Source organism: Centropristis striata, chromosome 23, assembly GCF_030273125.1.
Source record: "Centropristis striata isolate RG_2023a ecotype Rhode Island chromosome 23, C.striata_1.0, whole genome shotgun sequence".
NCBI classification, from domain to species: domain Eukaryota; kingdom Metazoa; phylum Chordata; class Actinopteri; order Perciformes; family Serranidae; genus Centropristis; species Centropristis striata.
Genome location: NC_081539.1, coordinates 24,448,192 through 24,461,957, shown reverse-complemented (window position 1 = coordinate 24,461,957; position 13,766 = coordinate 24,448,192). Strand labels below are relative to the sequence as shown.

General features: G+C 40.2%; 1 protein-coding gene across 2 annotated transcripts in view; it reads right to left on the bottom strand.

The window, feature by feature from the left end:
- Positions 1-13,737, bottom strand: part of itgb1a (integrin, beta 1a) — a 44,057-nt gene extending 30,320 nt beyond the window's left edge. Inside the window, exon 1 of one of the 2 annotated variants that reach the window (XM_059326863.1) lies at positions 13,452-13,737. The gene's annotated coding sequence lies outside the window, so the exon portion shown is untranslated. The remainder of the gene's footprint in view (positions 1-13,451) is intronic. The other variant, XM_059326862.1, reaches the window with a different exon arrangement.
- Between the last annotated feature and the right edge of the window lie 29 nt (positions 13,738-13,766).

The following is a 13,766-nucleotide window of genomic DNA, read 5'->3' as shown; positions in this document are numbered from 1 at the left end:
GTGCACTTTATGGATTTTGGATTTTTTTTTAAAAGGTACTCCTGTTGTTTTTAAGTATTTATGTTCACTTAATTAAACGGTTTCAATAAAACTTCTTGTGACATGTCGTATTTGGCTTTGACTTTGAATGAACATTAGCTCTCACTTTGCGATAAAAATATCAGGATATATATTGTATATTGGCTGTGAATCCAGCAATCATTTATCATATAACATCAGTTGTCAGCTGATCTATCTCATGCCCACACAATTTTCCTTTCAGCAAAGCAAAGAAAATCTGTTTTGATCAAGTATTCTAGGTGTAGATGGGAAATGTGTACTTCATTTACTTCCGTTTGGTCCCACAATGGCTAGACGAGTGTAACCAAGTGTTTTGGGTTTGCCAAACTGAATTTGTGTATTAATAAAACAATAAACGAGATGATAGACAACAGTCCCTTTTCAGCCACAAACGTAGCTTGCTTTATTCTTCTTCTACTCAACAGGTGAGTTCCAAGAAATTTAAGTTTGGGAAGGTATATGTGTAAATTCGGCCTAGTGCCTGATAAAGAGTTTCCGCGTCAAGGATACAAGAGATGTTTTTTTCTTTATATTATATTTTCCCGTTCGTTTGGCTTGTGCGGTGGGCAAAAAATGTATGTATTGCTACAGGGGAACATAGGAACCGTTTTGAGAAAAACGGGGACATAGGACCTTTTTTTAGAAAAAGGGTCCTATGTTCCCTTAGCGGAGAACATAGGACCCGGGGAACATAGGGGTGACCCCATGGTAGACAGTGGTCGGACGGAGAATTTAAACGCAAATTTTATCGTCCAACCCTACCAGCCTGCCCGCCATTCTAAACTTGTATGACTCCTTATTGTGTTTGTGGTGTTCACTCAGGAATCCTGGACCCACGTGTGAAAACCTCTGGTGTAGAGAACGCAGCGTAATTGATCCACACAAACCTCAGCCGTGAAGAGGATTTACTTTCCTTTAAATTGAGCTGCATTTGCAAGTGCTTAGAAGTACTTCAGCAAGCACTGCCATGAATAATGACCAGCAGAGTCAGAGAGCTAGACGCAGTAAAGCATGCACTGCAGCAGTAAAGAAGCTGGCGGCTCAGAGTCACAGCACCCTTTGTAGGAGAGGGCCTGGACTTCCCTCGCTCAGAATGGCTGTTCTTCTCTGGCTGTGAAAAGAAGGAATGGAAAAGAAGGAAAAACAGGAAAGGGCGGTGCACAACTCAGAGAGGAAAGGAGTTGCTTGAAGTCTAAAGAAAAGGAACTTACAGACTTATATCGCCTCTGTGGAACAAACCATTTAGTCCATCCTAATCCTCCCTCCATACAGTATTAGTGTGATTGTTATTGCCTTCTTCATGTTAATAGAATATTAAGTTTATTTGGTGAAGAAATCACAATGAACAAGTCGGTATTTCTTAACTATAATAGACTTACAACAGACTTTGAGGATCTTGAGTTTGATATTTCATTAAACTGTTCCAAGATCCATTGGGGCATATCTCTGGCATCCTATACTCCCATCCTCCTTCTTTCTCTCCCTTTTTTCCTTCCTCTCTCCCTCCTCCATCATACCACCCACACAATTGCTCAGTTCACTCCTTCAGCCAAACCAGCGCCCCCTTGACTCCACATACCCTTCAAACTGCGCTGCTCAGGGAACATGTCTGAGCTCTGAGACGTACAAGCCGCCCGACAGAACTGAAGGAGAATACCAAACAGTGTCTGTCTGTGTCTCTGTCTGCCCCCCACCACCACCTCCCACCACCATCCGGAGGACCCTCTCACAGCGGACAAAAGCAATGAATCAGGCTTCCCTCTGAGACCACGACACAGGGTCTGATCCTTAAAGTGTTCCCACTCATCGTCCTCTCTTTGCCAGAAGAGCCTCCGTGTGATAAATAATACTAATGAGGCAGATGTTGATGCCTTTAATCTCTTTGGTGCCTCTTTGCCTCTTGTGCATTGATTTGGGCAGACAATCCAATGTGACCTTTCCACAAAAGAAAAAAAAAAAGAGAGAAATACTCCCGGAGATAGGGATGAAGGCACAAAAGAATAATGTCATCATAGTTTCCACATTACAAGAGCATTCCAGTTTTCAAACTATTCCTCAATAAGAGAAGCTTTGTCAGATAGAAAGTAAAGTGAAAATAACTGTATTGAACAGCTCGGACTGGAACCTGTGAGTAAGGAGAAGCAGTGCAAAGTTTCCGTCACATCTTATTCAGTCTACAATCCTTTATTCTTAGCCTCGAAGAAATATACACAGGTATGTGTTAATGACGTCAGCTTCTATTTCTGTTTTCACATTTTGAGAATGATGGAATGACAAAGTACTCAGCAAGGTTGTAAAAATAGCATGCAACATAATGTCAGCACTGACAGGCTTGTATTCCACAGGTAAGACATTCTAAGTAAAACATTAAGTGTAATGGTGCATTGCATTCCATTCAGAAGTGATAAGTACAAGGTAAAAGCACATTTGATGAATTATCAGTGATATAATAAAACATTATGTGTGCACAATTAATCTAATTTTAATTGTGATCACGATTTTGGCCGCCACGATTAAATTAACCTGATCCATGGCGATATTTCCATTTAAAAATGCAGCTCTCCTGCATCTAATCAAGCACTTTCTACACCAATAGTCCACCAACCAGCAGGGGGCAAACGCATAGTTAAGGTTTCATGTAGCTGCCTAAATAAATAACGAGTGAGCGCAACTTGCAGTGGTACCTTCAAGTCACTCCGTGGACTGTAGCATAAAGGGTGTTTCCGCTACAGCCAAATACCCGGAATGAGGCGGGTCTCACCCGCCATTTGCCAAACGCCCTTAATTAGAACTTGCGCCGTCCTGGCCATAATCTTGCAGCCCTATAAGACATATTGCCAAATATGCACAAATGGAGAAGTCATAAAAGACAGCCAACTGACTTCCATAGTGTTCATTACACAGCAATATCTATCATGTGTTTCTGCAATGACTTCTGCTTTTAGCATGATTCGCGGAAAAACGGTTGATAAAGGTGGAAGTCATTTTATAGCACACATAAAAAAGCCTGTTGCAGTCATACTACAGGTAGTTCATTCTTAGAGGTTTTATTAGAGGACAGTATAACTGCAGGGAAAGTCAGCATCACACATGTAAACAAATGTGCAAATGTGCACGGATGAATATGGCTGGGCGATATGGTCAATAGGGAAGTTGTAGGCGTGGAAGGTTTTACAGTAAACCAGGGTATTTAGAAATGGTGTTAATGTCAATACGGTCACAAATACAGACCCTGCTCTTATTAGTATATGTATTAAAGTATTTGGCAAATTTAATGGACTGCCTCCAAAGACTTGCAGATCCCCATGCAGTTTGGCCGTTTTATCTGGTTGCTTTCTGTGTTTACTTTCTGTCTGACTCAGAGATTGTTTGAAATGATTATGTTTAATTGGAAACCTGTAAGAGGTCCATGCAGCTTACCCCAATATATTTTGTTTTTGTTTCCCTGAATCTTTACAACGAGGTGGCGAATGCCAAGCTAGCACAAGCCATAGACCCTCAATAGCTGCATTTATGGGAAATAGCAGGTAGAAATAAACCAAAAGGTCCCTTTAATGCTGCAGTAACAAATCCCATGAGTGCACTGAATTCAGCAAGGGTATATTTTACCGATTATGTGATCTCCTTTCAAAAGTAACATAGTCTTGGTTTAATGCATAAATGGTGAAAAATTATTGTAATAAAAAGGTTTAGCCGGATTAAGTGGTAGCTAAGTGACATAGTAAAACATGTTTTTATTTAGGACACAGCACATGAAAAGTGTTAATCAGGGACTTTTAAGCAGCTTCCAAAATAGTTCAGCCAGGGACCCATAATCATCCACCCTGTAACAGAATAATGGGGGCAGTAGCTACAGCCCAAATACCAGCTTTATGAGTCGCACAACAGACATTTTGTTGAAAAATCTGCTCTACTTTCCATACAAAACACTTTGCCACATACATTGGCTTGAAGCCTGCCAACATTCCCCGTGTCTGAAGGAGGCTAAAGATACACCTCTGGGGGGATATTGCTTTGCAAGGAATTTCCAACTTTTCCAGTTAGAAAATCAATAACACTCAAGCATTTCTGGTTTCTTTTCAGCACCTAAAATACATTCATATTGAATAGAGTTCACATCTGATCACAACATGTCCTCCCACAGCAGTTCAGTAGAAACAATTGAGGCCAAACCACAAACTCTGGAGGTGGGCCAAGTCTGCATCACTATTTACAGCTTCATCTCTGTTTTTAAAATAGCTTGCAGTGCTAACAAGTTATTTCTGACTCGTCTGCCACACCTGGCCTCTGCAATCACTCCAAAAGGTAGACTAAGTTAGAACCTAAGAGACATAGAAAACTTACATCTAACCTGATGTTAATAAATAGTGAAATTTCATTCTTGCACAAGAAATTGTGTTTCACATACCTCTATATCTCCAACCCTGTTATACTGTTGCATTTGTAAAGTAAAGACAGTAGACAAACTCAGCTCTGTGTCTGTAAAATCTGACATTTTAGGGAGTCATCTGTTTAACCATTTATGGTGATACTCTGAAAGCAGACCTGGGAAAGGGCAGAGAATAAAAGTCTCACCACCCATCACCGGGCTAAAATGTAGGCTGCTTTTAGAGGGTCTTGTGGGGTTGCCTGGCTATGACAGTGTGAGCCAGAGGGGTCTTGTGGGCTGCCTGTGCGGAGCTGGGATCTGCTGTATAGTAAGCCTCCCCAAACTCCCTGTCTTTGCTGAGTCGGCCCTTCCTCTGCTGAAACACAGGAAGCTCAACTGGATCACACAGGAAGCCTGTATCGTGGTGCCTGGAAACCAGCCACATCTCCCTCTTGAAGCCATAAAGATGACATATTTGGCATTCAATTGAGAAAGGAAGGGAAAGACCGACATAGAGAGGGAGAAAAAGAGAGGACCAGACTGCCTTGTTACAGAGTTGAAAATGCTGTGAGCTGCCAGAACGGCAGCATATTGTTTTTGTGAATCAAGCGTGTCTGATTCTTAAACCTAAACCAGGCCATCGCTGTAATCTAAGCTCTAGGAAAAGATAAACAGGCTTGGAAACTGCATTACACAATGCTACTAGCACAGATAAAGGACCACACTGGAAATTAGTAAACAACTGTCAAAGATATTAATTCTCTCGTGCGATCTACAAAAATCAGTGCAGCCCCTGCAATGATGAGACAATGTGAGGAATAATTAAGATACACGACAGTCTGCCGTCTCAGACAAATATTTACAGCAGTTAGGTGATTATTCAACAGTATGTGGGGATGCAGACAAGGGGAGAGAGCATTTCTACAGGGCTAATGGTCCCAACAGTGTGCTAGAGAATGCTGCTGCTACTGAAAAACAAAAGTTACCTAAAGTCTTTACAATTGGTACGGTACATTGGCTGTTTGAGGCTGAATAATAATAAACAGCCCATAAAGTTCCTCTAACTTCCTGTCTGAGCTCAGGGGGAGTTAACAGGAATAGGAATAGGAAACTAAGGGTTAGTGGAAGGCTCAGCAAGCCATGGAAGCAAGGATTTCAGATAAATGCTAATGTCAGCATGCTAACATGCTGATGGCTGATGGGAATGAGCCTCTCTCTTAAACATTACATTCCCATGCAACAAAACATTCTCAATTATGTTTCAAGAGAAATGTATTTTCTCCTGGATTATGGTCCCAGTTTTGGAATGTGAAACAAAACTACTTTAAAGATCATGGTTTGGGTTAAAAAAAAAAAGTCCTATGTCCCATCCATCTACCACAGCTTCCTCCCTATGTGGACTCTAAGTTCTGGTTTTCTTTGGATTCGTCTAAACTACATTTTTGGGGGGAAAAGTGAACTTTCAGTTGAACTCGCAAAATATGGAATGTATGCTATGCAATGGCACCACAAACCTGCACCCTGTTGTTGAAGTAGCTGTGTGGGGGGTTAAATCAGGATATTGTTCTCAGTCAGTAGGTTTACATGACACAAAAAAACTAATTATTGTCTTAATCTGACTATACCTTGACAACTGAAGCGCATGTAAATGTGTTAGTCCGACTGATGTCGGAGTTCTCCAACTCCGATTAGGACACCCAGATAATGCGTTTGGAACTGGATTTTCGCCGGCATGTATGACAACACAACGCATGTGCGCATGCTCCCATGCTCCCAAGCTCCATCCCTGTGCTGGCGTAACAAAAACATCCAAGAAAGCCAGTCACATTAGCCGGTCGCATTAGCCGGTCACGTTAGCCGGTCACATTTAGCCTGTCGTGCTAGCCGGTCGCATTAGCCGGTCACGTTAGCCGGTCACTTTAGCCAGTCACTTTAGCCGGTCACATTAGCCAGTCATATTAGCCGGTCAAGTTTTAGCTGGTCACGTTGGCCGGTCACATTAGCCGGTCACGCTAGGCGGTCACGCTAGCTGGTCACGTAAGCCAGACGCACATTATTCAGTAGGAATATTAACCCACTGAAACGACGCATATTGCCTCCCAGTGTTGAGGAGGAGGACACGTTCCCGCCAGTTATTCAGTTTTCTCAGTTGCATGTAAACTGGGACAATGAGTCCAATGAGACACCAAACCGATTTTTAAGCATAGCTTGATTAAACTGTGCATGTAAACACACTGACTGGTCTGTGACTGTGTGATTGTCCATCGACCCAGCCCTAACGTCCTGGTAACCTGTCATAAACCAAAGAATATCTACCGATGATCACACTAGATGAAAAGCCAAGGGATCACCAAGTAATCCTTAAAGGGAAAATGAATGTGTGCCCCAAATGTCATAGCAATTTATCCAACTGTTATCGAAACATTTAATTTAAAACCACAAATGTGAGCTTCATGGTGGTGCTAGAGGAAATATCATTTTCTGTAAATACAGCAGCACAGAAAGAAAAGTACAGTCTACAAGCTGTCTAACAGAAGCTAACAGGTCACAAAGACTGCTGCAATAAGTCCTAGGCTGTTCTGATTTTCACTACAAGGACAGATATGTCAAAGTTTGGTCTTAATCCGATTTGAACCCAGCAGCAGGCCAGCTGTGGACACCTCTGTGGTCTTTGTGCTGAGGTCCTAATGCTAGAAAACTGCCACTTTAATGACACTCAGATGTCTTTCATTAGGGCCCAGACTTGACACTTGAACTAAAGGGCCTCCATTTCCGCTACCGTGGGAGAGTGAAAACTGCGGAGGACAAACAGTAAGAACTCCATAGTTCCATGCATTTCCTCTTGGGAATAGTAGGAATTACTGTCATGTTTGATTCTCAGGGGCCACTGGCTGAACATCGTGTTCTAAAACTGTGCTCGAGCTCTGCTGTATCACTTCATCAGAACAATGGACTAACTTTAGAGAGCCTTCAATGTTATCCAACTGTCGAGCTGTCCCTGAACTGTACAGCTGGTGTTGAATAGAAATGAGTGAATTAGATATCAAGTTGTTCTTACATTTAGTTTGATTGTGGTATCGTGTTCCTGCAGTGCTCCGAGTGATCTGCTTCATTAGTCTGCCTCAATTTAAGATAACACTTGTTTCTGTGGAGTTCCTCAAGCTCTGACACAAATAATTTAGATTATAAAGCAGCAGGTAATGTGAAGCTTAGCCATTAAAGTCAGTCAGGGCTGGTGTTATGTAACTTTGGAATGATGGGAACATCACACAAAGTATTATATGTCTATGAAAATAAAGATATTTGTATTATTGTTATAGGTAAAGATTTGTAAATGATAAAAACAAACTTTATTGTTTCATGCTGAACAATTTCTGGTGGCAATGGTGTCACCTAAATGTAATTAAATATTGTGCTGATTCAGTCAGAACAATCAGCTCCTATTACCAAGCTACATCAGATATAAATAGAGGAATTTCCAAGTCTAATGAGTGTGTTGAAAGAAGCCCTTTTCATGTACTATAATGTGTTTCTGTCTCTGAACTGGTGGACTTCTGGTGACTCACTTAACACCCCTGAGACGTCAGAGTCTGACAGACCACATTCACATCCAGACGGAGAACACTGTTTGCATTGTATTGGTTCTATGTGTTCATGTATGTAGGGCACTGAGGGGAGGCCCATGGGACCTGATCAATGCTCAGGGAATGATCCAAGGTATGAAGATGAATTCTGGTGTCACAAGACCAATTTCTTTCTTTCTTTTAAAACTTTGCTGTCAGCATTCATTGCTTCCAATCACTTCTCCATTTATGTTTAGATATAGTAGATATGATAAAGTAGAATTTGCCTTTGTTTTTTAAATAAAATACCAAATACAAGAATACAGATTTCTTTGTGGCTATTTAAAAAAAATAATTTTAGTCCTATAGAGTTTTAGTTTGTAATTTTACAATATGTCTAAAAAACACACAAAAAACAAATTACGCACTTGCTGGCTTGCTCAATTGTTACCATCAATGGCTTTTAGACGCCAATAATCATGTTAATATTAGCGTCCATGTAGGGTTGGGCGATATATCGATATAAAAGATATATTGATATATTTTTAAATGTGATATGGAATTAGACTATAACACATATATCGATATAGTTCAAATGTGCACTGTGATCCTTGCTCCAGGCAAGCTGCGGCTTTTATTTAAGATATTTTTTTATTTAAATGTGCACTTTATGGAGTTTTTTTTTTTTTTTTTTTAAAGGTACTCCTGTTGTTATACAGTATTTATGTTCTCTTAAATAAACAATTTCAATAAAACTATTTGTGACATGTCAAATTTGGCTTTGACTTTGACTGAACATTTGTTCTCACTTTGCGATAAAAATATCGGGATATATATCGTATATCGATATTCAGCCTAAATATATCAGGCTATGACTTTTGGTCCATATCGCCCAGGCTTACGTCCATGTTGCATTTGCTTGGAAGCAATGTTCTCACGACCTAATGACTTAAAGCTCATGAGCTCCATTTGAAGACTGCATAAAATAATATTCAGTAACAGCCCCAACTTGCTTCTGTCAGGGACTTATCGGTCTGCTAAATCCAAGACAAAGACCTATAGACTGTATAGTTTGGGTTAAATATTAAACATTAAAGAGACTGCGGGTAAATGTATATTGGCTGCACATGCTCTAATTGTTGCCATCACAAACTAGATGGCAATTTAAGCATGTAATGTATTCGAGTAAAAATCTTTTGGATTTGGAGCAGTGGTGGTGGCATTTTAAGCAGTGCTTCCATTTACAAGATGGGAATCAAATGGAGTAGAAAAAAATGTATCAATGAAGTACTCTGTTGGTATTGGTATGACTTTAAGGGTACTGGTTTTGTAATAGTGCTGGTTTATGATTTTTGAATGATACACAGCCCTATAGGCTTAACAACTGTTTTGTTACTGCTGTTCCAATGTGTGAGTTTCAGTACTGATATATTAAGAAAACATCTTTGATACCTTATTTTGAGGCTTAAAATGATGTGTTTCTACAAACCCTTTTTTTTATTGGACAAAAGAAGCCACAGTTCTCAAACATTGTATGTTGTAAACGCAAGATGCAGTACAAGAAATAAATCTTAATAAGAAAAGTCTAAAAAGAAATAAAAAGTCTGACCAAAGAACAAGTAAACAACACTACAGATCCTTGTGGCTTTGGGTTTAAGAGACTGAACGTGTTGTCCCACATCCCTCTCCATTCATTTCCTGTCACCTCTCTACTGTCCCTCTATCTAAAATCTGCAGAAATGCCACAAAATACAATTAAGGAACAGTGTTCTGTGTATACTCTGTGTTTAATAGGCACCAACCAAGTATTGAGGTTTGATTCCCTGCCCCAATATTCCATCGGAGAACAACGTCCATTTGTCTGATTACAGACAAGCCAGCGTTTATGTTAGTGAATAAAGCAACACAAACTCTTTTATATCCTTGAACTGAGTCGTTCTGTGAATGAAAGACACATAAAGATTTTTTTCCGACTCACAGGCCCTAAACACAGCGTGACAGACAGAACTCGCAGCCCACAAAAGTCTGCTACTATTTACTACCAACATAACATGTTTAGCCTCTTTTTCTCAGCGGACCTTGGCAGGCAGAGGTCAGCTTAAACTGTGCCATTCCTCACCCGTGTTTCAGAGGCTGTTTTTAGAAGAGCCCCCCCTCCCCTTAAAAAAAGCCCAATGTGGCGAGGAAGTGTGGATAGAGCCCTGCAAAGGCAAAAGTTTTGGCTAAATGCAGATCTGGAGGTCACAAACCAAAACCGAGAGGAAGGTCCACCCCGCAATCTAGCTGCAAAAATAGACAAATCTGTACTGAAAAACAATTTTTAGAAGAATAGAACAGAAAAAAAGCAGCAAAGGACAGTATTGCGTCTGCACAGAATATAGTTAAGAGTCCTTAATTTCCTTAATAGGTAGTTTTTATCTAACTGGACTTTAAATTACCATATGGTATTGAGAAGGAAAGACTCCAGAGGTTTATGCTGTAGGTCAGGTATGTGATTCTGAGCCCAACAAATCACAGATAACTGCTCTTCTGGGATCATCAGTTGCTTTCAAACTTGCAGGAAGTGTCCATGCATATGTGTGTGTGCATGTGGTGGAGGTAAATGGCTGTAACAGCCGATTATTTGTACCACTTTACGCCTCTGAGCCTAAGATCTCCCCCTCCGGCACAAAGCATGTCATGGAGGGCAATGGTACACATTCATCAGCCCTGTCCTATACCAACACAGCAACACACACACACACACACACACACACACACACACAGAAAATCACAGAGTGCATATTCATCACTTCTGTCTCGGGGGGACAAGTTCGCACATAAGGTGTACGTCACTCACCGACAAAACAACAACAACAACAACACACACATGAGAAAGATCACAAGTCTGGAGGAGCCTGGGTGTGGCCCCTGTCTGTGTGCACTAAGTGACCTCGTAAATCAGGTGGGAGCCGGCAGCAGCTGTTCCCTAAGGGGCCTGAGGTCACATCCATTCAGCTGGTAGCTTCTGGCTCTGCTACCGTCAACTCCCCCACTGTCCTACATTTACCCTCCTCCTCAATTAGCCTCCTCCCCCTCCACCCTTACTGTCCTTCCTCCACCCTCTTTGCCTTCATCCTTCTCAGGTTTCAATATATTCTCAGGTTTTTATATATATTCTCAGACTTTAATATATATTCTCAGGTTTCTATATATATTCTCAGACCTTTAATATATATTCTTAGGTTTCTATATATATTCTCAGACTTTTGACCCATAAGAACCCAGACCCAGTAATCCTTAACCCTTAATAGGGCACTCATTGAAATACTTGGAAATTCCAAATTTCAACCCTAGAGAATATTGGAGGATATTACATACTGCCAGAATGTGTAATAAAAACATAAGGACCCGGGGGAGAGGGGTTTAAGAGATTAAAGTGGCAAATCTACAAGAAAAAAGTTGCAGATTTATGAGATTTAAAGTGGTGAATCTGCGAGAAAAAAATTGCTTTTTTTCCACTTTTTTCTCGTAAATCTGCAACATTTTTCTTGCAGATTTGCCACTTTAAAAATTAGATTTTGGTAAATAAGTTTGTCTCTTTTTAATAATTTTGTCTCTTTTTAATAATTTTGTCTCTTTTTCAGTAATTATGTGTCTTTTTTTGGTAAATTTGTGTCTTTTTTGGTAATTCTGTGTCTTTTTTTGGTCATTTTGTTTGACCAAAATGTCAAAGATGTGTGATGTGACATATATGATACATTGGGCATTTATGTTATTTACGTTTATGACATTTCTTACTCACTGTCCTACATTTACCCTCCTCCTCAATTAGCCTTCCTCCCCCTCCATCCTTACTGTCCTTCCTCCACCCTCTTTGCCTTCCATATCTCCTTCCTCTCTTCCCCCCCGCCCTTGCCTCCCTTCCTGCCTCCATTTTCCTGATTAAACTGATGTCTCGGCCCTCCAGCTACACCGTGGATTCAGTGTGGTCAGCTGTATTTATAAGACCTTCATCCTCCTGCTTTCCTTCACATGAAATGGGAGGAACTCAGCTTGATCCAATCAATGGATGCTGTGCAGCCTGCCAATCATGCACTGCATGGGCAATAACAAGCAGCAAGCCCTTTAAGTTCTTAAAGCTACGGTAAATTCTCATGTCTTTGTTATGCATCCAGTCTTACTCAGCACATTAATACCTCTGCCTCTAGATTTACTTCATTCTTTGTCTTTGGGACTTCACTGACTCAACAGATTTTAGCTTGTATCATCTCTACCCCCTTCGGGCTGTCAGCATCTCATGTGAAGTGATCCCTGAGTAATTCAAATAGATCATGTGAGTTTACTTGCTGAAGCCCTTTCATATGACCATCCACATTAAATAAGGGGAGGGTGCAAGGACAGCCTGTTGCATCCAATTCCAAAAAGATGAATGGGTATTGTACTCCACAATGTCCAAAGCAAATTAGTTTCTTAGCTGCAATAATCAAGACAAACACACACACAAATACACACACACACACACACACACACACACTGTCATCACAAGGGGTGTACAGATACATGATTTGGATCGATATATCGATTCAATGACCAATGATACTATATAAACGATGCAAAGTAAAACTATTGATACTATCATCATCTTTGAGATACGCCTTTATTTGGAAATTCTCACTTTATATTGTGAGTTGATATAAATTAAACTGATTGTGTTAAATCTGCATGTGATATAATTTATTAATACACATAGGCCACTATATTGAATTCAGTCAAAACCAAATAGTGGCAAGCTGTGTCATGTAAGCAAATATCGTACCGTTCTCCAGAGAAATCGATCTAATATAATATCGTAATGAAACTTGTGATTTACACGTAGGGCTGGGCGATATATCAATGTATTTTGAAATGTGATATGGAATTAGACCAAATGGCATATATCGATATATTTCAAATTTGCGCTGTGATCCTTGCTCCAGACAAGCTACGGCTTTTATTTAAGATACTTTTTTGATTTAAATGTGCACTTTATGGAGCCTTGATTTTTTTTTATAAAGGTACTCCTGTTGCTTTACAGTATTTATGTTCACTTATATAAACGGTTTAAATAAAACTACTTGTACTTGCTTTGACTTTGACTGAACATTTGCTCTGACTTGGCAATAAAAATATCAGGGTATATTTCGTATATCGATTTTCAGCTTAAATATATCGGGATATGACTTTTGGTCCATATCGCCCAGCCCTATTTACAGTAAGCAACAAATAGTAACTACACCATTACCTTACACTTACCTTACTTTGACAAAAACAAAATTTAACACCTTTTAATAGTGATACATTAACTAAACATGTAAATCAGACATTCTACAACAAATATGGTAAATAAATTGAACTGAATTTTTTTTGGGGGCTGGAATAATAACAATTTAACATGAGTATATATATATATCAATAACTTTTTTTTTTTTTTTTTTTACCTTGTCGTCGTGGTGTTATTCCGAGGCAGCATACAGCAGTAGGCTAGCTGTTGCTCTCAGCTCCAGTGATGATCCGCTCTGCTGCAGCAGCTCTCTGCCCTGTTGGCACCGGGGGACACTTTCTCCTCCCAAAAGTCACGGTAGGTTTCTCCTGCTACTCATTCCCTCCTCAACTCCCTCCACACAGAAAATGTACACAGTTTAGATTAAAACCAAATGCGGGGACAGTTTGGTAGTCGGAGAAGGTAACAAAATCCCAGCGGCGCCGTGTGGACCTGTTTTCCTCCGTCTGAATCAGGGAAAGCGGAGAGGCAG